This window comes from Trachemys scripta, chromosome 10, assembly GCF_013100865.1.
Source record: "Trachemys scripta elegans isolate TJP31775 chromosome 10, CAS_Tse_1.0, whole genome shotgun sequence".
NCBI lineage: Eukaryota > Metazoa > Chordata > Testudines > Emydidae > Trachemys > Trachemys scripta.
In genome coordinates this window covers 41831389-41857175 of record NC_048307.1, presented here as the reverse complement: position 1 = coordinate 41857175, position 25787 = coordinate 41831389, and the positions used below count along the sequence as shown (strand labels likewise).

At 45.0% G+C, this 25787-nt stretch overlaps 1 protein-coding gene across 1 annotated transcript in view; it reads right to left on the bottom strand.

Moving 5' to 3' along the window:
* The window catches only part of HCN4 (hyperpolarization activated cyclic nucleotide gated potassium channel 4), a 211832-nt gene that overhangs the window by 97097 nt on the left and 88948 nt on the right, over nucleotides 1–25787 (bottom strand). The window lies entirely within an intron of this gene.

Below are 25787 nucleotides of genomic sequence, written 5' to 3'. Positions count from 1 at the left end.
TCCGTCACACCCTTTGTCTGAGCAGATATCCCTGCAGTAATTTTGCCCCCATGTCATGGGGAATACGGATTCCAAACACTCACCAGAGAGCTCCTAAGCTGGTCTCTCACCAAGCACTGTGCCTTGCTGCCCTGCAGCACCCCCCCCTCCTGCCCCGCTTGTACATGAGAGATGGGGGAAGGAGCGTCCGAAAGTACATCGCACGGGGACATGAGCTGTGATTGGTACTTGTTTGGCTTTTGTCATTATGGCAGGGAAGCCTAGAATGCTAATGACCAGTCCTGTGCTGTTTGCTATTGGGCTCCCTAGCTCCCTTGGAGTTGGTCACACACTTGGTCTTTCAGCTGCTTGCCATTTGAGTGATTGGGGTTTGGCAAAGGCGGTGGTGGCCTGTACTCAACCTCCGAACCTCTGTTTCAGGAGAGAGGCAAGCGGAAGGTGGTGACACTGGCTGACAGTGCTGAGGGCTTCACCTCAGAAACCAGGCCAATTGTCCACAAATGGCTATGACTTGTGAATCTCTGTTATGAAGTCTGCTCTACTCCCCCAGTCAAGGGAACAGTAAAGCTTCCTGGCAGGCCAGCAGCAGGAGGGACTGTGAACATCACAGCCAAACTGAACCCTTTTCCAGTAAAGCAGTCTCTAGTTGTGGATGTGCCTTAGAACCCCCTCTGCATCTAATGGGATTATCCATCAGGCTCCCAGTGGTACACGTTTGAAATGCTGTCAGCACTGACCAACTCTGTAGAATACATCTCCACTGGCTCCACACCCCTGTAAGATTCCGCTGGGCTGGGTGAAGCCTCAGATGGCCACTAAAGTCAGAGGGCAAAGTAGACTTGAAGGTGACTTAACGGGGCAAGGGGCCCCCAGCTGTGGAATCTAGGCAGTGGCTCCATCACACTGTTTTAACTAAAGGTGTAGTTGTTTAAGTCAGTGCATATTCAAGTGTGGATACCTCAACTGATGTATCAATTGTCAGTAGAATTTTTGGTAAAGTATCTATAATTTCAGTTCCTTGAGACTAGTGTTGGCTAAGTAGTTTAAGAGTCCAACATTAATTTATGGTACAAATCCAAAAATATCCCTTTAGAAGAAAACACTTAAGAGTACAGAAATCAAGACAACAAAAATAATTAAAAAAAACCACCTTATGGGACAGAGTTACGGTTGTGCTGCGATTAAATGTGCATTTGATTATTTCTGAAAATAGCATGTTTGTCGATTACGTGGAGAATGTGAGATTTAGGACACTCTTAACTATTCGTTCCTTTATTTGGGTTTTGCAAATGAAGCGTTAGGAAAATTTTTTGATTTTTTTTTCCACGTGGCAAACTTAGCTAGTTTTCTAAACAAAGCTTTTTGTTTCTAGATATATGAGAGTTGAGTGAATGAGCAAAAAAGTTTTCCATAGAGTATTGGCTTGAATTTAAAATTCATTGGACCACTTATCTGTTGCACTGCACCTTGCATAGTCATTTAGACTAATGCAGAGAACGTAAAATCAGGGCCGGCTCCAGGCACCACCTGAGCAAGCCGGTGCTTGGGGCAGCCAAGGGGAAGGAGCGGCATGTCGGGTTCTTCGGCGGCAATTCAGCGGACGGTCCCTGTCCCTCTTAGAGGGAAAGACTTCCCGCCGAATTGCTGCCAAAGAAGAAAGCAGCGCAGTGAAGCTGCCGCCAATTGCGATCGCAGCTTTTTTTTTTTTTTTTTTGCCGCTTGGGGTGGCAAAAACCCTGTAACCGGCCCTGCGTAAAATGCTACCACTTTGATTTGATAGCATTTCACTCTTCCTTTGCACTGGTGTAAATGACTATACAAGATGCAGAAGAGAATCAGATCCAATATGCTTTGCTCATGCTCAATCCACTTTTAGAGTAATAGAGTTTTACACACTCAACACCTGAATACTCATTCATAGTGTATTTAAACTTACATGTTCAAGAATTTGCACCAAAATTTAAATTCAAAATGATCTGGACAAACTGGAGAAATGGTCTGAAGCAAATAGGATGAAATTCAATAAGGACAAATGCAAAGTACTCCATTTAGGAAGGAACAATCAATGAGTTGCTCACATAAAAAAATGGGAAATGACTGCCTAGGAAGGAGTACTGTGGAAAGAAATCTGGGTGTCATAGTGGACCATAAGCTAAATATGAGTCAACAGTGTAACACATGATAGTTTTCAAGTGCGTGTTACAGGGAGGAGGGAGGAAAATTGGGTTTAGCAGATAAAATAAAAAAAGAACAAGTTAAAAATCACTTAGAAAAGTTAGATGCCTGCAAGTCACCAGGGCCTGATGAAATGCATCCTAGAATACTCAAGGAGCTAATAGAGGAGGTATCTGAGCCTCTAGCTATTATCTTTGGAAAATCATGGGAGACGGGAGAGATTCCAGAAGACTGGAAAAGGGCAAATATAGTGCCCATCTATAAAAAGGGAAATAAAAACAACCCAGGAAACTACAGACCAGTTAGTTTAACTTCTGTGCCAAGGAAGATAATGGAGCAAGTAATTAAGGAAATCATCTGCAAACACTTGGAAGGTGGTAAGGTGACAGGGAACAGCCAGCATGGATTTGTGAAGAACAAATCATGTCAAACCAATCTGATAGCTTTCTTTGATAGGATAACGAGCCTTGTGGATAAGGGTGAAGCTGTGGATGTGGTATACCTAGACTTTAGTAAGGCATTTGATACGGTCTCGCATGATATTCTTATCGATAAACTAGGCAAATACAATTTAGATGGGGCTACTATAAGGTGGGTGCATAACTGGCTGGATAACCGTACTCAGAGAGTTGTTATTAATGGTTCCCAATCCTGCTGGAAAGGCATAACGAGTGGGGTACCGCAGGGGTCTGTTTTGGGACCGGCGCTGTTCAATATCTTCATCAACGACTTAGATATTGGCATAGAAAGTACGCTTATTAAGTTTGCGGATGATACCAAACTGGGAGGGATTGCAACTGCTTTGGAGAACAGGGTCATAATTCAAAATGATCTGGACAAATTGGAGAAATGGTCTGAGTTAAACAGGATGAAGTTTAACAAAGACAAATGCAAAGTGCTCCACTTAGGAAGGAAAAATCAGTTTCACACATACAGAATGGGAAGAGACTGTCTAGGAAGGAGTACGGCAGAAAGGGATCTAGGGGTTATAGTGGACCACAAGCTAAATATGAGTCAACAGTGTGATGCTGTTGCAAAAAAAGCAAACATGATTCTGGGATGTATTAACAGGTGTGTTGTGAGCAAGACACAAGAAGTCATCCTTCCGCTCTACTCTGCTCTGGTTAGGCCTCAGCTGGAGTATTGTGTCCAGTTCTGGGCACCGCATTTTAAAAAAGATGTGGAGAAATTGGAAAGGGTCCAGAGAAGAGCAACAAGAATGATTAAAGGTCTTGAGAACATGACCTATGAAGGCAGGCTGAAAGAATTGGGTTTGTTTAGTTTGGAAAAGAGAAGACAGAGGGGACATGATAGCAGTTTTCAGGTATTTAAAAGGGTGTCATAAGGAGGAGGAAGAAAACTTGTTCACCTTAGCCTCTAAGGATAGAACCAGAAGCAATGGGTTTAAACTGCAGCAAGGGAGGTCTAGGTTGGACATTAGGAAAAAGTTCCTAACTGTCAGGGTGGTTAAACACTGGAATAAATTGCCTAGGGAGGTTGTGGAATCTCCATCTCTGGAGATATTTAAGAGTAGGTTAGATAAATGTCTATCAGGGATGGTCTAGACAGTATTTGGTCCTGCCATGCGGGCAGGGGACTGGACTCTATGACCTCTCGAGGTCCCTTCCAGTCCTAGAATCTATGAATCCTCCAGTCATTTGGTACAGAAGCTGATTTAAATGATAGGTTACAGATTACAGTTAGTATTTCTGCAATTTCACATTTGAGTTCCTTCAGAACTCTTAGTTGAATACCATCTAGTCCCGGTGACTTATTACTGTTTAGTTTATCAATTTATCAGGTAAATTAATCTACCCAAGAACATTCCAGAAGCAGGGAAAGAGGCTAAAATCTCCAAGTAAACCATTCACCGGGAATTATTTTCTTGGCTCTAATGTATATATCTGGATCACTCCCCCACTTCTGGGGAGGAACGCAAGAGTAACACTGCACAGCTTTCACACAGGCTTCCTACTGATGGAGGAGCAGCAGAATATCCTGTGTCACCAACATTACATCTGGCAGCAGCCTCGCTTCTTCTTAGAGGTCTTCCATCCAAACACTGACTAAGCTTGATCCTGCTTAACTTGCAAGATCTGACTAGAAAAGACCACAAGCTATGTCTACACTGCAGCTGGAGGTGCAATTGCAGCAAGTGTAGACACACCTGAGCTAGCTTTGATCTAGCTCACGGGACTATCAATAGCAGTGAAGCCACTGCAGCACAGACCAGCCACCTGATTAAGAATCCAGGGTCCCAGACAGTCTTACACAATCCATGCTGCCGCGGCTTCACTGCTGTTGTTATTTGCATTAGCTAGGTTAATGCTAGCTTGGGTGCATCTACTCATGCTGCAATCACACCTCTGAGTACAATGTCTAACCTGTTATTGCCCCACTCCAATGTTCAAGGTAATGCAATTGCTCAGGGATCATTATTTTTCTCACTTAGAGCTTGTTATATGAGGACAGAGCCTGCTGTTGCCCGCAAAGAAAACACCTTCCTTCCTCTTCTCCAAACTTAACAAACATCCCACACAACACAAACAATGACATGCCCTGGCTGCTAGTTGACAACATGATGTGCCAGTGGAAGAGGGGGAAGATCAAACAAGCACCTCCCCAAGCTTGGAGATTTTATGAGGTGACTTTCCCCGAAGGAAGATAAATATTCTCCAGGAATATACAATACTTTATGGACATCAAAACACTGACAAGTAACAAGTACACCTAAGCCACCTACAGCCAAACCCCTTGGCCAGCTAACTCATACTATGGTGATAGACAAGGCATAAGAACCAGGGTGACTAGGATAGATTACAAAATAATTCACCCTTCAGTGCACTGAGGAACCAGTGCACACACTATCCAAAACTCGAATACATTTTATTTTAGCAGCACCATACAAAAGCTCTCAGTTGCTTTTTCTGCATTTCTTATCCCACCACTGCTGACCACCAAATATCCATCAACCTCTCTCATTTACATCCCACTAAGATTGCTCATTTCCCCCAAGTGCGGTTGCAATTCAAGCTGTGCAAAACCAGACACATTTTACCCCCAAACGTGTGCCATTTTGGCCAATTACCAACCCCCAAGATTGCACAAAATGGCCATTTTTGCCACTAACACACAGAAGTTCTGAATTTCAAAGGCACCTGTTACTCACAACGGACCCGTTTTCATTGATCAGAGGCTAATTTGAAGTGGAAAAAAATGTGCAAGAAGAGGTGAGGGGGCTTATTTTCAAGGCTATAACAGCGGGAAGAATTATGTTGCACGTGAAGGGGTTATGCTTTGCATAGTGAATGTTCTGTAACACTGTCAGCCAGCATAATTTTACTGCATGGCAGCAAGAGAGATTTACACTAACCTCCAGAGGGAGTTTAATTCTTCATAGACAGCTGGCTTCCAGCAGGACTGATCATGCTAATGGAGCTTCTTCTCCAGTCATGAGGTGGGAGTGGGTGGGCAGGAGACAGGACAAAAGCCACCAGAAAACCCAACTAAAAATAAAAAACATTTTCTTCTCCTCTCTTGCAGAGACTTGCGTCTGCTGCAAAATGTTTACAGCAGGAATAGGTGAAGTAGCAGGACTAATTAGCACCAAAAAAGCTAGTGCAAACGGCAGATGTTTATAGATAGATAGATATATAAAACTCCAAAGATCCTGCTTGTACCATGTGTTTGTGCCTCTTAGAGTTCAGGTTGTCATGGCAACTGCCTCCCTTCCCATGCAACCATTCAGACTAGATTTTACTCATCATCATTTTAAGAATTTTTCTTACCACGACAAACACGACACAGACAACTCTAATGACTGGCTTGCCCTTCAATTGTCTTTTCCAAATACCTCTAGGAAAAAGATTCCGGAGTGGATCCTGCTCCCACCAAACTCAAATGTGAGACTCCGGGGAGGAGGCAATGGTTGAAATCTCAGACAAAGTGTCTGATAAAAGCAACAATAAGGTTGGTGCTAAATTTTTTAGATGTACCATTTCCAAAAGTGATTTAGACACCTAGATGCCCAAGCATTTTGTTGACTTTCAATGAGGATTTGGCTCTGAAGTGCCTAGGGGTCACACTTTCAAAGGGATTTAGGCACCTAAAGATGGAGATGAGACCTAGTGGGACTCCTAAATGTGCCTAAACAGGTTAGGTGCCTAACTCCCATTAGCTGCATCTTCAGGTGCCTAAATCCCTTTAAAAATCTGGCCCTAACACATTTTTGAAAATGGGAATTAGCCACTTTTGGAAATTTTACTCCGAGTCTAGAAAACTAACACAAAAAGAATCAAAAGTGAGGAATGTCAATCACTTGCAGTTAAAAATGAGCACATCCGCTCAGCACTGTGTGCAACGCCTTACTAAAGTCTAGATTTATCACATCTACACACCCACTATATCAGTATACCTGCCAAACAAGGAAATTAGATTGGTTTGGCATGATTTGTGATTGACAAATTTGGGCACCCAACTCCCACTGAAGTGGAAATTGGCCCCTAGCCCCCATAAGCCACTCTGAAAATCTAGCCTTAGGTTTTGCTAAAACACTAGTTACAAAACTCAACATATAAATTGGAACGTTTTGGTGGCATTTTAAATTCCAAGAGGTTGGTTTTTTGTTTGTTTGTTTTTGTTTTGGGGGGTTTTGTTTGGGGTTTTTTTGTTTAAACTAGAGATGGGTCCAAGTCTGAACAAAACAAAATTCTGGGGTGTTTGCACCTCAGATGTCGATCTGAATTTGCATCATGGCTCTATCTTGCACTTAAACCATTCGATGCAGCGCTGGAAACCCAAGCACAACAGCTGCTGGTGGTGCAGGAGAATCAGGAAGTGAAACTGACCAGTTTAGCTTCTTTGTGGCCAAACTAAGTGCAAGAATTAAACTAACAGCAGAAAGGTGAAAATGAAGGAAAATTGACAATTTTTTTTTCAGTTTTAATATTCTACAAGGAGAATAATTAGTACAGAAGGACATTTTGAGTAGAATTTTAAAATATGATTATAATTTAATCAGTGTCCCTCTATTAAAACAGTTCAAAACTTAGCAAGGAATAGATGACTGAACGATTTACGTTTCTCATCACTTATATGGGGCCTCAGGCAAGTCATAATGTCTCTGCACTCATTCACTGCATCTGTAAAATGGGAGTAATAATACTTTCCTCTCAGCAGTGTTGAAAGGGTTAATGAATATTTATACTCTGTGTGGACTAGGTAAAGTGCTATGTAAATGCCAAGTTCTGTTATTATTACATCAACATAAGAGGAATTGGTTGAAATGATCATTAAAAACAGAATTATAAAACACTTTCAATAGGTGACTGATCATGGTCTGAAAAGGACTCACTAGCATAACTTTGGCAAAGAAAACACTATGCCTTTCTAACCTATTAGAATGCTTTGAGCAGGTCACGGACACAGGAGAACCAGATGACATCGTTAATGTGGCATTTCAGAAAGCCTTTGACAAAGTCTATCCCAAGGCTTGGGAAACTTGGTCACTCTGGGATGAGAGGTAAAGTTCTGTCATGGATTAGCAAGTGGCCAACGGACAGCAAAGAGGAGAAATGAATGGTCAGTTTTCACCATCAGCAAAGATTAACAGCTCCAAGGTTCTGTACCATGACCAGTGTTTAATATATGTATCTGTGAAATGGAAAAGGGGTTGAGCAGCAAGATGAGAATGTTTGTAGACGACATAACATTATTTAGATTAGTCAAGACTAGCGAAAAGCATGCAGAAACTTCAGAGGGGCTTTACAGGCATTCTGAACAAAGCCTATTGAAATAAATGGAATGATCCCCATTGATTTCAATGGGCTTTTCATCAGACATAAAGCTAGTTAAATTGGCAACACAATGTTAGATAAAACTCAAGGTTTGTAAATGCAAAGTAATGCACATAAGAAGGAATCATTTGAGCTATCCATACTGTGACAAAGCTCCGTCCTTGTCTCTGTGGGTCCTGCGTTTCCTGACTGATTTCGCTAGCCTCAGAGGTTCACTGTGGCACCTTATAGTTCACCTCTCCCACAGCTTCGATTACTTCGTAGGGTCCCTGCCACTGGGCCAACAGTTTAACTTTCTGCTGTGGGCACCAATACCACCGCCCGATCCCCTGGTTGGAACCGTTGAAGCTTCGCTTGGTGGTTATAATGGGTTCGTTGGGTCTCTTGTGCTCTCTCCAAGTGTTCCTGTACAATGGGCGTAACTTGGGCTATCTGATCTCTCATCTGCACTACATGCTCAACTACGTTCCTTTGGGGATTTGGCTCCTCTTCCCAGGCTTCTCTGGCTATATCCAATATGCCCCGGGGGTGGCGCCCATATAGTAGTTCAAATGGAGAGAAACCCGTGAAGACTTGTGGAACCTCCCGGATGGCGAACATGAGGTAAGGCAATAGGGTATCTCAATCTTTCCCATCCCGGCTTACCACTTTCCTGATCATGGCCTTGAGGGTCCTATTGAACCTTTCCACAAGGCCATCTGTTTGCAGGTGGTATACAGAGGTCCGTAGGACTTGTACGTGGAGCAATGAACAGAGATCTTTCATCAACTTGGACACGAAAGGTGTCCTTGATCAGTCAATATCTCCTTGAGTAGCCCAACCCGGGCAAAGATCCGTACTAACTCCTTAGCTATTGTCTTGGAAGCCGTGTTGCGTAGGGGAACAGCTTCCGGATTCCGGGTTGCATAATCCAGTACAACAAGCACATGTTGGTGGCCCCGAGCTGTCTTCTGTAGGGGCCCTACCAGATCCATGGCTATCCGTTCGAAAGGAACCTCTATTATCGGAAGAGGTATCAAGGAGCCCACAAGTGCGGGCGAGGGCTATGTAACTGACACTCTGGACAAGAAGTGCAATATTGCCTGACATCTTCATGTAGTCCTGGCTAGAAGAACCTCCGCAGGATCCGTGCCTGGGTTTTCTCTACTCCAGGTGTCCTCCAAACAGGTGACTGTGGGCGAGACTCAATATGGCTTTTTGATGTTTTTGTGGCACCAGACGTTGTATCTCTTGCTCCTGCATTTGCACCACGTGGTACAAGAGATCTTTCGTCACTATAAAAGTAAGGTCCGGGACCCCGGACCTTCCCATCCACGGGTATCCCATCGATCTCAGCCACCTCTTTCCTGACATTATCATATCTGGGGTCCTCCGCCAGGTCCCGCCCGAAAGTCTCTCTCCCGGGACTAACCTGCCCAAGCTCCCAGGGGCCAGTTCTGCTTCTTCCAACGGCTCGCCACCTCTGGTGGAAGTTTCTCTGTTAGCTGCTCATGTCCATCTGCCTACTAGGGAGGTCTTCTGGCCCTGGGTCAGGATCTGGGTTCCCAAGGCCTTCACGGCCCTCCTCTCTTTTTTTTTTTTGTCTTCCGGTTCTTTTGGGGGGCTGAGAAGAGATCCTGAGAAATCTCAGCAAACATCAGGGGTTGCCATTCCCACGGTGACAAGTTGCTGTTCTCAGGGTCCCCACCTCTCTCCAGCCTCTCCAAGGGAAGTAAATTACCAAACCCTGGATAGTCCCTCCCAATGACTACAGGATATGGGAGTTTAGGAACTACACCCACCATTACCCCACCTCAATGGGGTTCCCCTGAACCTCTATCTCCATTGGGATGGTGGGGTAATGGCTCACGGCCCCATGCATGCACGTCACTGCTATGCGTTTGGCTTGTAGCAGCTGACTACTTTTTACCAGCTTACCCGATATGAGGGTGATAGCAATCCCAGAGTCCACAAGCACTGTAGTCTCTGCTCCATTTATCCTCACTGGCCTGGTGTAGTTACGTGGAGCTAATGCGATGCCCACGAGGTGGATAAGGGAGCATGGTACCTCCCAATCCCTTAAGTTACATTGCATAGGCTCCTCGGTGCTGGGACATTGTGCTGCTATGTGTCTCCACTCCACACATGCATAACATCTATAATTGCTTCTAATAACTCCCCTATCCTTGGAGTTAGGGGGTTTAGTCCTAGGGTTCCCCCCACTCAGGTCAATCCCTTCCTTCTGGGGTGCCCGCTGGTTTTCAGCCCCACCCCCTTCTTCCACCTAGGACTCCCTCGGGATTTGGCTGCCCAACCATCCAGGGTTGGGGTCGGGTGCTTGCTTCGAAAGGGGCCTTCCTTAGGTAGTCGAGTCAGTTCCCTGGCTGTCATCTGTCTTTCTACCAGTGTGATCATCTCGTCGTACGTGGACGGATAGTTCTGGCCTACCCATTTACATAGAGCTGGTGGCAGTCCCTGCATGTAATGGTCCATGACCAGGGTCTCCAAAATCTCCTCTGGGCTGCACACCTCGGGCTGTAACCACTTCTGTGTGAGGTGTATGAGGTCGAATAGCTGAGACCGCAGGGGTTTGGTTCTCCTGGTATTTCCACTCATGGAACCTCTGGGCCCTTACCACTGCCGTCACCCCTGATCGTGCTAGGATCTCTGCCTTCAGCCGGGTATAGTCAGTGGCATCCGTGGCTGGCAAGTCAAAGTAGGCCTTCTGGGCCTCTCCACACAAAAAAGGGGCGAGAATGCTGGCCTACTGCTCCTGGGGCCACGCCTCACACTGAGCAGTCCTTTCGAATGAGAGGAGATATGCCTCTATGTCATCTCCTGATGTCATCTTTGGCAGACAACCAGCAGTCCTCAGGGTTTACGTCCCGTCGGACCCCTGGGCCTGGGTGGTGAGGCTCTTCAGCTGGTCCACTACCTCTCGCAAGAGGGCACAATCTTGGGTTACCTGGCTCATCAATAATTGATTGGTTTCCTGCTGTAGCCGCATAGACTCCTGTTGCGTCATTGCCTGAACCCAGGTGGCCTCCTGCTGGGCTGCCGTGGCTTGTACCAGAGCTCTTACCACCTCCTCCATTGTGGTATAAAGCAAACAAACCAATACAAAAAAAAAAAATCCAAAACCCCAGTGCATTTTTTTAAAACCTCTTTCTTCTGCCACGCTGTGAATGAAATCCCACTTCTGACACCAGTTGTGACAAAGCTCTGTCCCTGACTGATTTTGCTAGCCTCAGAGGCTCACTGTGACCCTCCACTTAACCCTTCTCTCTCTAGAGACAAGGGTCACAGTCTACTGAGCCATTTTCATCATAAGCCAGCAAGGGAGGTGAGGAGAAGCTATCCTCCCTTGCACAGTCTCTGTTGTCTCCCAGTCTCAGTGATAAATCAGGGGGGCAAAGAGGGGGAGCCCAGGCCCGCCCTCTACTCTGGGCTCCAGCCCAGGCACCCTAATAGTATCAGCTATGGTAGCTGACCTTTTAGCAACAGGACACGTACAATTCCCTGGGCTACTTCCCCACAGCAGCCCCCACTTCCTCAAGCTCCACTTCACCCTTACCTCAGGGCCTCCTTCCTTGTGCCTAATATGGTATGTACAGCTCAGTCTCTCCAACAGCACAACTTCCTCCCATAGCTCCTGACATGCGCACCCACCTGACTAACTGGGAGGCTTTTAACTAGTTTCAGCAAGCCCCTGATTGGCTTCAGGTGTCCCAATCAACCTTGCATCCTCCCTGCCTTCTGGAAAGCTCTTAATTGGCCCCAGGTGTCTTAATTGACCTGGAGCAGCTGCCATTTACATATCCTGGTACCAGGGATTTGTTTAACCTGGGGCTAATATATCTATCTCCCATTACTTTTCTATAGCCATCTGGCCTTGCCCTGTCACAATACACATTACTGGCTTCTAAGTTAACAATACAGGTAAAAGGAACTGGGCATTACTGTGGAGAGTGCATTGAAAACCTCTGCTCATTGTGGTCAAAAAGCAAACAAAAGGTTAAGGAGGGGAAGTGTTGTGCCATGACATAAGTCAGTGATCAGTCCCCTCATCCTGGAACACCACATTCACTCCTAGCCACCCTGCTTCCAAATCAATATAATAGACATAGGTTTCGAGGTAGGAGATGAAAATGATTAGTTCAGAAAAGACTTTCACAGGGGGAGTGTAAAATTATGGGGATGTCTTGTCCAGAGGGGAGGTGACCGAGGGGGCATGACAGTGGTATACAAAACAACAACTAGCACAGCGAAGGTAGGTGAAGCATTCTGATTTACCCTATCTTATAATACAAGAGCAAAGGAACATTGAATGACATTGAAGGATGCCAAATTTAAAAACTGATCAGAGGGGACATTATTTTTTCCACATAATGCACATTTAACCTATGGTACTCAATGCCACCCAGGTATCACTGATGTTAAGAGCTTGCCAAGATTTAAAAAAAGGACTGGGTAACAAGGACATCCACAGTTATATTAGAAAGTGGGTTTTTTTAATCCCCTTCCCTTCTCAGGGTAGAAGTCACCCTCTAACTGATGGGATTTAGGAAGAAACTTCCCCTATGGGCACTTTGTTACACCTTCCTTCTAAAGCATTGCTACTGACCTTGACTGGATACTGGACAAGATGAAGCACGGGCCTGATCAGTAATGGCCATTCCTATACTCCTAATTACACCAGTGAAAGAGCATGATCCTGATATCTAATTGCTGACAGCTCAGTATCTAAACAAAAACCCAAAATCGGATCATCAAAGCAACAAAATCAGATCCATAGAAGACACTCTTCAGCTAAAAACTAAAACTAAAAGCTCAAAGTCCAGATCAGGCTCCAAACAGCCACAACTCTTTATCTCTCTTTCAGTCACACTTTAATTTGCCAGCCTCACGTAAGGATTCAGTATACTCTTAAAACAATCTGTGAATGTCACATACCAGGGGATTAATACAGCTAGTGGGGTCCAATATAACTCAGTGCTAGACTCAGAGTTCCTGTGCAAGAGCTGTGAACTAGAGAATTAAATAACTCATGCAATATATTCTTGATCAATGAGTGTTTATTTATCACATTTTCCATTTAAATAAGCAAGTGAAGAATATGCACGTTAATCCTGCATTAAGCTCTATGCAAATGCCTAGAGAGAGCGTATGGAAGGGATGTGACCTAAAATAACACAATCCCAAAGGTGAAATGCCCATGCACCTGTTCAGCCCCAAACACCCATATTTGCATTTGCAATCCACATTTCCCCACAGAGACCAGAGAACTGCGTTCCTGCCTGCGTGGAATAAAGCAGGCTTAGGAGGGTTTCCCAAATTCACTGAGGGTTTGAGTCCCATCAGTTGCCCAGCAGCATCCCAGGCGTCTAAGCAGCACTCTTCAGGACAGCACTGCTCACCCTAGTAAGGGAGGGGCCTAGAAAAGGTGGCCTAAAAATTGCCTGCCCTACAACAACTGGCCAGCAAGCCACGGCTGGCAGTTCAACCCAATCTGCGGCCGAAACCAAAAGAAAAAATTGAGAAAACTTACCATTGGTGTATGGAATGTTTGTACCCTCATGAATCGAGAAGCTGTTGCAAGACCTGAGAGAAGGACAGCCCTCATTGCTCGAGAACTAGTCCGTTATAAGATCGATATAGCGGCATTAAGTGAAACAAGATTGCCTGGGGAAGGTTTGTTGAGTGAACCAGGAGGTGGTTACACCTTCTTCTGGAAGGGTAAGACTGAGACAGAGGATAGAATACATGGAGTTGGTCTGGCAATAAAAGCCTTATTGATGCATCAACTCCCAGACCTTCCAGTGGGTATCAATGAAAGATTGCTGAAGCTACGCTTCCCACTAAATGCCAAACGTCATGTCACCATCATCAGTGCATATGCACCCACTTTAACATGCTCTGACAACTCAAAGGAACAATTCTATGAAGATCTCGACAGACTGATCAAGGCCACACCTGTAACAGATAAACTACTCCTACTTTGAGATTTCAATGCCTGAGTCGGGGCTGACAGCGAGAACTGGAAAGGAGTAATCGAGCCACATGGTGTAGACAAAATGAACAATAATGGACTACTTCTTTTGAGTCTTTGTTCTGAAAATGACCTTACCATTACCAACACTCTGTTCCAACAAGCGGACAAATACAAAACGACGTGGATGCACCCTAGGTCCAAACAGTGGCATCTGATAGATTATGCCATTGTTAGAAGGCGAGACATCTGAGATGTACTGATTACCAGAGTAATGCGAGGCGCAGAGTGCTGGACAGATCACAGATTAGTCAGGATGTCTCTTCAACTCTATATCGTTCCTTCTCGGCACGAACGCCCTAAGCATTTGCGACCTGCTTTCAATATAGCCAAACTGAAGGATGCTCAATGTTTCAACAAATTCCAGAAGAGTCTTGATGACAAACTGACATCCCACGGACAACTGATTGGTACTGTAACCAAAAAGTGAGACCAGTTCAAGCAGATAGTGACTGACACAGCAATAACATCTCTTGGACCAAAGAAAAGAACACATCAGGATTGGTTTGATGAGAACCAAGAAGAAATATGCTCAGCATTGGAAGTAAAGAGAAAAGCCTTTATCGAATGGCAGAATGACCCCTCCTCAGTCTCTAAACGGGACCATTTCAAGTACCTTCAGAGCAAAACACAGAAAGACCTCCATCAGATACAAGATAATTGGTGGGAGAGCAAAGCCAAAGAAATTGAGCACTATCCTGAGACCCACAACTTAAAGATGTTCTTTAGTGCTATTAAGACTGTTTATGGACCCTTTAAACCAAGGACCACCCCGTTGCTCTCATTAGACAACACAGTGCTGATTAAAGATAAAGAAGGCATCAACGAAAGATGGCGAGAACACTTTAGCAACCTTCTCAATAGACCATCAACCGTGAATAATAATGTCCTTCATGAAATTCCACAACAACCTGCTCTGACAGATCTTGACTTTCCGCCCACTATAGATGAGATTAAGAAAGCTGTTAGCCAGATGAGTTCAGGGAAAGCTCCTGGAAAAGATGGGATACCAGCAGAGATATATAAAGCAGCAGATCCAGCAGCACTAGCAACGTTCCACAGTGTGATCATCAACATCTGGGAGGATGAAAACATACCACAGGTCCTTCGTGATACTACTATTGTCTCTCTTTTCAAGAACAAAGGCAGCAAAGCAGAATGTGGAAACTATAGAGGCATATCCCTCCTCTCTGTTGGAGGGAAGATCATCGCCCACATCATCTTGAACCACCTAATAGCCAGTATTTCCGAGGCAAATCTACCTGAAAGTCAATGTGGTTTTCGACCTGGCCGGAGCACAATCGACATGGTGTTTGCTGTCAGACAAATACAAGAGAAGTGCATTGAACAGAACATGCACCTGTATGCTGTCTTCATAGATCTGACAAAGGCGTTTGATACCGTCAACAGGGAAGCCCTTTGGACCATTCTAACACGACTTGGCTGCCCAAGAAAATTTGTCCAGATTATACGCCTTTTTCATGACAGCATGACAGGTGAAGTATTGTCTGATGGAGCCACATCAGCCCCCTTTAACATCACCAACAGCGTGAAACAAGGATGTGTTCTCGCTCCTGTCCTATTTTAACCTGTTCTTTGCATGTGTTCTTAACCATGCACTGAAAGATCTGGACCGAGGTATATACTTGAAATACCGGCACGATGGTTCACTTTTTGACCTCCATCGCCTGACTGCAACGACTAAGACAATGCAGAAATTCCTTCTTGAGGCACTCTTTGCTGATGACTGTGCCCTCATGGCTCACACTGAAAATGATCTTCAGCACATCGTCAACAAGTTTGCTGAGGCCTCCCAACTTTTCAGACTATCAGCCTCGGAAAGACAGAAGTTCTCCATCAACCTGCACCCGGATCAAATGCTTCTGTCCCGAGTATCTCCATCAACGGCACTCAGCTGAAAGTAGTGGAGAACTTTAAATATCTGGGTAGTGTCATATCCGGTGATGGATCACTGGATAATGAGATCAATGCACGAATATCCAAAGCAAGCCAGGCACTTGGCTGTCTGCGTGTCAAAGTTTTAAATCACCACAACATCCGGATGTCAACAAAACTGCTTGTGTACAGAGCTGTTGTTCTTTCATCTCTTTCGTACAAGTGTGAAACATGGACACTATATAGGCGTCACATCAAGCAGCTCGAAGCATTTCACATGCGCTGCCTCCGCAACATCATGAAGATCCGCTGGCAAGACAAAGTGCCCAATCTCGAGGTCCTCGAGAGAGCCCAGATGACAAGCATCGAAATGATGATCATGAAGTCACAGCTACGTTGGACCGGTCATGTCAGCCGCATGGATGCCAATAGAATCCCCCGCCAGCTTCTGTATGGTGAGTTCTCCCAGGGCATCCGGCATATAGGTCGTCCACGGAAACGTTACAAGGACACCATCAAAGCCAATCTGCAATACAGCAATATTGACCTTGAGGACGCCGCCAGCGACAGAACACAGTGGCGTGCAACAGTCAGAAATACCTGCATCGCCTTTGAGGAAGACCGCTGCCGGTGTCTACAAGAGGCACGCGAACGACGTCACAGAGCATCAGCAATGCACAATCCACTGACCGCGAACTTCCCATGCACCATCTGCAGCAAAATGTGCACCTCTAGAATTGGCTTGTACAGTCACCAGAGGGCACACCATAAGACCAACAATTGATGATCTGCACAGATTTGTCATCATTGGATTCGATGGACTACCAAGAAGGAGGGGTTAAGTTTATCCTTTTCTGGTACTTCACTCCCTATAAGGATTTGCTCCAAAGTCCTCATTATTACAACCCTTTTTAGGAAATCCCTTAACAAATGAGATCCCCCCTGAAGCTGACATTTACCCTGTGCCTCAAGGGGCAGATTCTGTATTGTACTTCCTAGAGGCACAACACAAATGGCATAGGTCACTCTAAGCCATCTTTGCACTGCCTGGATTCTAGGCCGCTGCATGTGACGTATTGGTATCAGTTAGAGTAGCCCAGGGGCTGCTCTAACATATGACAGCCTCCTCATGGCTGTGTATGGATGGCATAACAACCCGGAATCCTCATAGTGCACAACAGGCTCGCCCTTAGAGCAGTGCACAGGGACCAGGGCAGGAGCCACAATCAGTCCTGCTGGCTTTATTATTGTTTTAATTAGATTTGTTTTCACACTGACCCTTTGTCAATCTCAGCTATTAATTCTGGAAAGCCGTCAGATTTCCTGTCAACGGAAATGCCTGCAGTTAGTTTGGGTTTTTTTTAAACGCAACAGATGCCATAAATTCCAATTTGCAACATCCGTCCGCAGATGCTATTATTGTGTTACAGTCAATTACATTATGTATTACTTTAATATATTGCAGCTTATAGCACAAAACCACCCTGCCTGGACAGGTCACATTGTACAGGGAGATGGAGTGCTTCCCTTTAACTCAATCCTCCAGTTAATTAGATTAAAACCTCAGGAACCAAATGCAACTTCCACCCTTCATTTTTTACGCCATTACTGACTGAAGTGTCCTCAAAAGGGTATTGAACTGACAGCCCTGGAGACTTAAATCCTCTGCTTAACCATGAAACAGGTGCAGAGCAGACCGGGTAACAAAAGCTGCTCTGGATCCAAACTGTGACTTGGGCCTCACTGTGTAATGGGCCAGACCAGAACAATGACACCTCCCCGCCCCTCCGATGCACAGCATGGAGCACTAGGGTGGAAGGTTCCTAGGGGCACTTTATGCTCAGAGCTGGGGCAGTTGTAGGCACTGAGTGGGAGCAAGGTTCCAGCCCCCTGCACTCCTGCTCCACTGTTCCCAACAATGCAGGGGCAGGCATAAAGCAAGGGAACATGACTTGAAGTGCCAAAAGTAAAACAGGCCCTTTCTCTCTCTATCCAAGCCATCATCACCACAGTTTGTGAGTACCCTGCAATCTGTAATGTCTTAACTCTCACAGCATCCCTGGGGGGCAGCCCAGGCCTCTTAACCATCTCTCTGATGGGGTAACAGAGAAATTGCCCAGGATGACACAGGAAGATTGTGGAGGAGCAGAGAACTGTTGTTACCCATGTCTGCCAAGTCCCAAGCTAGTGCTCTAACTATTGGACTCTCCTTCCTCTCTGCATGCTCAGAGTCAGAGCTCTGGCTAGTGACTAATGACCTGATCTGCAGTGAGCTCAGCAGCTGTGACTCTTATTGCAGCCCCTGGCCCACATGAGAGCTCAGCATTTCTGAAAGTCAGGCCATTAAATAAACCTTATTGCAGGTTATTCCAGTTACTCCAAGCAGTGCTAGCTCTGCAGGACTGAGTGAGCTGGATTCCCCTTCTTTCTTCTTCTTCATCAACAGGAATGTTACTGAATTCCAGTTACTGCTGAGCAAGCAAATCTACTAACAACAATGGGGTGTAGCTGAAGGCCTGATTTGCCTTGAAGAACTTTGATTAACAGCTGACAATATGCAAGGAGGAAAAAACCCAGCTTGACTCTCAGATCCCCTGCTGTCTGCAAGGCTGGTACTTTATATAAACATCAGCCCCACTATGCCATTTTTACAGAGCCAGAATGTAACCACACAAAGCAAGATCCTCAGCAGGCAAATGAAATGTTAATTACATGATCCCCTCTTAGGCTACTCCTGCCACCAGACAGCACTAGCTGGTGGCCACACAGTAATGTCACCATTAATGTAGGTTGGTTCCCCTGTGCTCCATGCCTTGTTCACTTTTAACATCCTGATCCTTGGGCATGTTCAGAGATTCAGTTCTGGATCCAAAAGAGCACCACTCAGACCAAATTCTAGTCTGCTCTAACATACTGGTCTCAAGTGGAGTTCCACTGGGATCTGTTCTGGGCCCGGTGTTGTTTAACATCTTTATCATTGACCTGGATGTAGGAATAGAGCATACTGATCAAATTTGCAGATGGCACAAAGTTCTGCCGGGGGGGGGGGGGAGGAGGGGGGAGAGCTTGCCAACACTTTGGAGGATAGAGGTAAAATTCAAAGGGATCTTGATAAATTGGAGAACTGGGCTATAGACAACAAAATGAAATTCAGCAAAGACACTTGTAAGGTGCCACACTTAAGGAAGAAAAACCAAATGCATAAATACGGAATGGGGGGTAACTGGCTTGGCAGCCGCACTACTGAGAAGGATCTGGGAATTGTGATGGATCACAACTTCAACATGAGTCAGCAATGCGATGCTGTTGCAAAAAAAGCAAATACAATTTCAGGTTCATTAACAGAGACCTAGCATGCAAATCACAGGAGGTGATAGTACCACTGTACTCAGCGCTAGATAGGCCTCAGCTGGAGTACTGTGTCCAATTTTGGTCATCATTATATAGAATGGATGTAGAGAAACCGGAAAGGATCCAGAGGCAAGTGACAAAAATGATCAAAGGGATGGAATGCAAGCCAGAGCAAAGGCTGAAGGAACTTGATATGTTCAGTTAGGAAAAGAGATTAAGTGGGACACGATGGAACAGACTGTGTAGGGAAGTCATGGAAGCTCTTTCACTGGAGGTTTTCAAAAGGAGGCTGGGTAGTTGGACACAACTTTCAAAAGGAGATTTGGATGGTTCAGACACAACAAATCCTGCATCTTGGCAGGGGTTAGACTAGGCGGCCCTTGCGGTCCCTTCTAATCCTATGGTTCTATGATACTATGATGGCTCGACCAAGACCAACCTTTACAAACCAGGTGTGTGTATCTAGATACCCAACTAAATAGCCTCATCCTCAGAAATGCTGAGAGCACCTACATGTGAATTGGTTTTTGCAGCTGCCTTAGACATTCAAACAAAAACTCACTCAACCAAAACCTGTAGATCAGGGGTTCCCAAACTTGGTTTGCAGCTTGTTCAGAGTATGCCCCTGGTGGGCCGTGAGACGCTTTGTTTACCTGAGCATCCGCAGGTACGGCTGCTCATAGCTCCCATTAGCCAGGAACAGCCACTGGAAGCTGCGAGTGGCCATACCTGCGGATGTTCAGGTAAACAAGGCGTCTGGTGGCCCACCAGGGGCTTACCCTGAACAAGCCACAAACCAAGTTTGGGAACCCCTGATATAAACTAATGCTTTGGCCTTATTTGGACCACTTTGGGCAGTACTTGTCATCCCATCCCAAGAAGAATATTGCAGAGTTAGAGAAGATTCAGGGAAAGGCAGTGAGGATAATCAAGGGCCTGGAAAAACTCTCCTACTAGGAGAGATTGGAAAGATTGGATTGTTTACCTTAGAGAGGAGACAGATAAGGGAGGACATGAAAAAGTACATAATATGATTAATGATATAGAGCAGGTAAATCAGGATCTTCTGTTCCCTTTGTTCTGGAAACTAGGAGATGTTCAATTCACTTAATAAGGTAGCAAATTCAAAACTGGTAAAAGGAAACATTTTTCACTGTATGCTTAGTTAGAACTCACTGCCACAGGATGTTGTTGAGGCCAAGAACTTAATACAATTCAAAGAGGGTTTGGCAGTTTATATGGATAATTTGACTACCCAGAGTTATAACAATGCAAAAAGTGTTTTGGAAGGCATAAAAAAATCTTATGCTTCAGAATGTTAATCAGTCTCTATTGTGGATGAGACCTTCATAGGGGGCAGATTATCCCATATCTGCCTACTGCAGGGTTTATTACCCATTCCTCTGAAGCAGCTGGGCTATGGTCAGAGACAGGATACTGGAGTAGATGGACCCAGGTCCAATCCAATTGTTAGGTTCCTGCGGTTTTACCCTGAAGTTAATGGAGTTGCTCCTGATGTACATTGGTATAACTGAGATCAAAAGCAGGCCCCAGGAAAAGAGTGAGTGGGCAGGGGAAAAGCAAGATGTCAATCCTGTCAGGACTAGTAAGGCAATTTTCAGCTGGAGGAAGTCATGCCAAAAGAGAAAGGGGAGGGTCCCTCTTTCTAGGGCAAGAGAAAAAAAACTGGTCAGAACAAGTGATGTCAATTTCAACCAGTCTATTTAGTAACAAGCCTTTTAGTGGGATCCAAAATAGCATCTAGCCACATGATCCAGTGTGAAACATGATTAAGTCCCTAACAATTACCTCATTAGCATCTATGTATCTATCTTAGGATTTTGTACTGCCACCCATCACCATAGTATCTGGGTGATTTCCACTTAAAATAAATAGCAATAGCAAAGTCCTGGTGGACTTCATGGAGTCTCTAGCATTGCAACCTTTCAAGGGTAAAAACTGCTGGGTGAGGGTTTTAGATTTTATTAAATTTCCCTTTTTTTTTTTTTTTTTTCGTTGGTAGGTCAGGGTTTACTAAATGGAAAGGTTGTCAGAGCTGCGAGTGTCATTCTTAGGGGGGAAAGCCTCACAGTGCAATGTGAATATGCAGTAACAAAGCCGGACCCTGCCGTGTTACCAGCCTGATGACATGCATCAGAGCAGGAAGATGAGAGGTGTGGCTGGAGACATGGGGAACTGCAGGAGTTTTCCATAATACTCTTGTATAGTTTTTCCTTTCTGATTTAATGTTCTACATCCATGTCATACTTTTTCCTGCTTTCCCAAAGGGCTGTGCAAATCTCCTGCTGTGCCCTGTCTCTCCAGCTGCAGCTCTGGTTATTTCTGTCTTGATGTCTGTTGTCAGGCAGCATTTCCTATTGAAATTATAATTAAAATGGCAGCCTCTTTATATAATGGAATTATTGTATTTTCCAGCCTGTTCCTCATGCATCCTAACCAGTATAAGTGAAATCAGAATCAGGCTCCTTTCCTCCAATCTCCAGCCTATTGTTTCTTTAAATTTCTAGTAGAGAGTCAGACCTGGGTGAGAATCAGGGGAAATTCTATGAAGAGGTTCTCCTGTGATGCAGAGGTAGGATAACACTGCTTTCCATATTTGGATAAAGTTCCTTGTTCAGTTTTAGCTGAAACCGACTCTTTGGGGGAGTCATATGACATCCTGGTCATTCCCCTCCTCCCATCTTGGCCACCATAGTTGAGGACCATTCTTCAACTTCTGCTGCCATGTCTGATTTAATGACAGTCGTTGCTGCTCACCACCCCTTACCCCCAATGCGGCACTTTGAAAATTTGCCTCTGTAGATTGAAGCAGCAGCAACGGCAGTGCTGAAAAGTTACCAGGGAAAATGAACTGCATTAGAATGACAGCGCTGATCGTTCTTTATGATCCTGCTGCAGTGCGAACCCCACCAACCCCTGCAGTGACTTATTAGAGAAATCTAAGTGTGTGGCACAAATCACTCTCGCCTGTGTAACTTAATTATACACCTCCTCAAGTGCCAAAAGGCTTCCAGAACAACCACAAAAAGCAACTTCACATCTTGTCCCACAGGACAAAGTATGAACAGAGCTGTGAGGCTGCACCACACTATTCAGACCACATAGGCTGGGGGGGGAGGAGCCAGCAGTGCAGTGGTTTAGTTGGGTGTGGTTCTTTTATTCTAGCCAATGGCTGCTCCACAAGCAATACTCACACAAAATGATGAGTCGACTGTGTGGATAAGGAATGGAGCCAGTTGCTTGACCCCGTAGCTGTGGCAGAGCTGAAATATGACTCAGAACAGAAGCGTGTTATCAGGTGGAGGACACAGATACCAGAGGCTGTACCCTGACAGCAGGGGCACGTGAGAGTGAAGCACAGACCCTCAGCAACAGCAGGGAAGTGTGCACATTTCCCCGAGCCAGCTCCAAGGTGCCATTTTTGGAAGATTTAGCACTAGGATTAAATTATTCTACCTTTTGAATAACAAGAATAATTCTCTCTCTTCTCTGGCCCCTTCTGTCTAAAGATCTCAAAACACTTTACACAATGGTAAGTGAATTAAGCTTCACAACCCCTGTAGTATGCTCTGGGCATGTTTGCCCCCTCTACTCCCCCATCTGACAGGCAGGGAAACGGCAGCACAGAGAAGTTAAGTGACTAGCCCAAGATGATACTGATCCCCACCCCCATCTCCCATGTAGGGAGATCTTTTGTCCAGTTTAAGGATGGATAGTCCTAGTTTTGTGGCGCGCTGTCTCTGTCTGATAGGAACTTAGCACCAGATGTGAGTTTGTCCAGTGAAAATGAGGGGAGGAGAGCGTGAAAGCAGGAGGATGCCAGCGGGCGGGGGTGGGGTGTGTCTTTATACAGAATGGTGCTGGTGGCAATTGGCCCATAGAGACAGGCCGTCACAGGCAGGGATGGGTGGGGATGTGCCAGGGGCCACCTCAGCCTCAAGTCCATTAATTTAACCACTAGGTGACACTCCCTTCTATTAAAAGCCCTTCCTAATGGTTACTGGGCAAAACAGTCCCTGAAGTTCAGGAAGCTCAAGAGCAGAGTATATTTAGTATAATGAGGCTGGCCAAAATAGAATTTGAAAACCAACTAGCAAAAGACTCAAAAACTAACAGTAAAATATGTTTTAAGTACATCAGAAGCAGGAAGTCTGCCAAACAATCAATGGGGGAAGTTGTGGTGCTAAAGGACCACTCAAGGAAGACAAGGCCATTGAGGAGAGGCTAAATGAATTCTTTGCATTGATCTTCACTGCAGAAGATGTGAGGCAGATTCCCAAACCTGAGCCATTCTTTTTAGGTGACAAATCTGAGGAACTATCCCAGATTGAAGTGTCAATAGAGGAGGTTTTAGAACAAATTGATAAATTAAATAGTAATAAGTCACCAGGACCAGCTGGTATTCATCCAAGAGTTCTGAAGGAACTCAAATATGAAATTGCAGAACTATTGAGTGTGCTATGTAACCTATCACTTAAATCAGCTTCTGTCCCAGATGACTGGAGGATAGCTAACGTGATGCCAATTTTTTAAAAAGGCTTCAGAGATGATCCTAGAAATTACAGGCTGGTAAGCCTGCCTTCAGTACCAGGCAAACTGGTTGAAACTACAGTAAAGAAAAGAATTATCAAACACATAGATGAACACAATTTGTTGGGGAAGAGTAAACACAGCTGTTGTAAAGGGAAATCATGCCTCATCAGTCTACTAGAATACTTTGAGGAGGTCAACAAACATGTGGACAAAGGTGATCCAGTGGATACAGTGTACGTGTACTTTTAGAAAGCCTTTGACAAGTTCTCTCACCAAAGGCTCTTAAGCAAAATAAGCGGTTATGGGATAAGAGGGAAGGTCCTATCATGGATCAGTAAGTGATTAAAAGACAGGAAACAAAGGGTAGGAATAAATGGAGAATGAGGTAACAGAGAGGTAAATAGCAGTATCCCCCATGGAACTGTACTGGGACCAGTGTTGTTCAACATATTCATGAATGATCTGGAAAAAGGGATAAACAGTGAGGTAGCAAAGTTTGCAGATAATACAAAACTACTCAAGATAGTTAAGTCCAAAGCGGACTGCGAAGAGTTACAAAGGGATCTCACAAAACTAGGTGACTGGGCAACTAAATGACAGATGAAAGTCAATGTTCATAATTGCAAAGTAATGCACATCGGAAAACATAATCCCAACCATACATACAAAATGATGGGGTCTAAATTAGCTGTTAACCACTCAAAAAAAATATCTTGGAGTCATTGTGGATAGTTCTCTGAAAACACCTATTCAATGTGCCATGGCAGTCAAAAAAGCGAACAGAATGTTATGACCCCTTAGGAAAGTAATAGATGATAAAACAGAAAATAGCACAATGTCACTATATAAATATGATAAGCCCATGCCTTGAATACTTTGCAGTTCTGGTCACCCCATCTCCAAAAAGATATATTAGAAATGGAAAAGGTACCGAGAAGGGCAACAAAAATGATTGAGCATATAGAACAGTTTTCATATGAGGAGAGATTAAAAAGACTAACTATTCAGCCTGGAAAAGAGGCAACTAAGAGGGGAGATGATAGAGATCTATAAAATCACGAATGGTGTGAAGAAAGTGAATAAGGAAGTGTTATGTGAAGGAGTAAATAACACAAGAACTAGGGGTCACCCAATGAAATTAAATAGGCAGCAGGTTTAAAACAAACAAAAGGAAGTACTTCTTCATATAACAGACAGTTAGCAAGTTCCAGAGAATGTTGTGAAGGTCAAAGATATAACTGGATTCAAGAAAGAATTAGATAAGCTCCTGGAAGACAGGTCCATCAATGGCTATTAGCCAAGATGGTCACGGATGCAACCCCAAGCTCTGGGTGTCCCTAAGCCTCTGATTACCAGAAGCTGGGACCAGGAGTGGTCGAAGCACTCTAAAGGGGGGAGGGGTACAGGCATCCGAACTGTTGCCCCACCGCTCTGTGCCACCCCACAAGGTCCCACCCTTGCATTGCCCATTCCCCCCGCGGCCCTGCCCTCACACCGTCCATTCCTCGAAGACTCTGCGTCCATGCCACCTCTTCCCTCAAGGCCCCGCTCCTGCACCACTTCTTCCCCCCAAAACCCCACCCCCCGCTTGCTCCTCTCCACCCTCTCCCCTGTTTTTACGGCCAGTAAAAAGTGTGGGGAGGTCATGGCCCCTTGGCCCCCTGTTCTGGCGCCCCTGGCTGGGACTGGATGACAGGGGATGGATCACTTGATGATTGCCTGTTCTGTTCATTCCCTTTGAAGCACCTGGCATTGGCCACTATCAGAAGACAGGATCCCAGGCTAGATGGACCTTGGTCTGACCCAGCATGGCCGTTCTTATGTATGAAACTTCTAAAAGCACCACTTTATGGTGGGTATAGTACTCTTGCAACAGATGGTATTTAAACTCACTGGGAGATCCGCCAAAAGCAGCACCCAGTCTTGAACTTCTTTGGATTTCAAGGGGTGGGTGTGAAGACTCAGCTCTCAACCTGGCCATCTGGATT